The following is a 1,816-nucleotide window of genomic DNA, read 5'->3' as shown; positions in this document are numbered from 1 at the left end:
CATAACGTACAATTAACTTTCACAGCTGGTCACAGGCTTTGTCAGAAGCCTGGGGAAAACAAAGAAATCTTGTGTGTTGAACCTGGTTGTGAATGTACTTTAAATATATCTTATTAAATCCAGTCTGAGTTACACTTGCTGCTAGCCGGGTTAGCAGGCTGATGGTGTGCTTACAGGACCCCAGGGGAACAGTACAACATGATCTATCTAGTCAATAAAAACCCTTAACTTCCTTTGTCTAAATTGCTTTTGTCGTTAAGCTATATGCAGCCACAGCGAGATCCCTGAAATCATGCCTTTTTCCTAAAACTTTGGCTTCAATCCTGTCCACAATTACACACATGCTCACGATTTACCAACGAGACTTACTGTGCTTAAGCATTTGGACCTTGCCTGTTAACCCTCTATGGCCAAAGCTATCATTGTATTACACATACCTATATGCATGGCTATCAAAAACTCCACTACTGCAAATATTTGTCCCTTGCTGGACCCAAGGAAACATGGTGGGACCAGCGAGTTCCCACTTACTGCTCAGAAATACTGGCTCAGGGGGGTTTCAACTGTTTTCAACCATCCCACTGTCACTTGTTGATTTTAAGCATCTAAGAGAAGACTTTCTCTCCTTATAGTCCTTGAATGCATGCTTTAGAGGTTTGCCACAGGCCTCAGGGGTCTGTGGCCCCTCTTCTGCCTGATCTCAGGGTAAAATGGGCAGGGTACATGTGTGCACCATGCCAAAGTGATTATGTGGTTACCAGACTGGAACTTGATTCTGTGCGTTGGACTTGGAGCATTTGGACCTATTTTAATTCATCCATATTGGTGTCATTTCAATATAGACTCCCCAGCCAAGTTTTTTAAAGGGATAAGACCTGATGTTATTTGGGCTTCTGATCACTGCAGTTATAAATCCAGTCTAGCAGAAGTGGTAGCTATTCAGAATGATGAATGATACAGTTCCGCCTGGCTATGTGGATCTGTTTATTTTAACTAAAATTATCTTCTCTATCAAGTTCTACCATAAGGTAAGGTGGTAGGTACCAGCTGAGGTGAATCAAACCAGATTTAATAATTTCAGCTGTCTTCTTGTAACTGTTTCCACATGATCCCCTGGTTGGTGTATTGGCCTTAGTGAAATTAATGGGAAATTTGCCATGGATTTGAGTGAGGTCAGGATGTAAACACCAACACATGCTGCGTATGGAAACTTTTTTCATCTCCATGTCATGTCCTGAATAACAGAAAAGATAACTTCAATCTGTCTTTGCAATGTACTGGCATAGTTTAATGCCCCCAAGTAGTGACTTGAAGACAAACTACTTTCTTGATTAAAGCTGGTGGAGAATGAATAAACTGTAACTTCACACAGCTAACGACATGCAAGTATGTTTAACTGTCTTAAATTTCTGTACAGAAAAACACAATTAAAATATATTTACCTACAAGTAGGTGATCCCTTTAAAATAACTCCTAGATATAAATGTGTGACTTTTTTAACTTCTATCTTTCTTGGTATTTTCTGAGTATGTCCAGAGAAGGCTTGATATTATATGTACAACAGCACTATGTGAACCAGAGAATCATAGAATCACAGAATCATTTACATTGGAAAGGACCCTTAAGATCACTGAGTCCAACCGTTAACCTAGCACTGCCAAGTCCACCACTAAACCATGTGCCTAAGCACCACGTCTTCACGTCTTTTAAATACCTTCAAGGGATGGTGACTTAACCACTTCCCTGGGCAGCCTGTTCCAGTGCTTGACAACCCTTTTGGTGAAGAAGTTTTTCCTTATACCCAGTCTAACCCTCC

The sequence above is a fragment of the Phaethon lepturus genome, unplaced genomic scaffold (genome assembly GCF_000687285.1).
Source record: "Phaethon lepturus isolate BGI_N335 unplaced genomic scaffold, ASM68728v1 scaffold2302, whole genome shotgun sequence".
Lineage (NCBI taxonomy): Eukaryota > Metazoa > Chordata > Aves > Phaethontiformes > Phaethontidae > Phaethon > Phaethon lepturus.
This window is presented reverse-complemented; position numbering follows the sequence as displayed.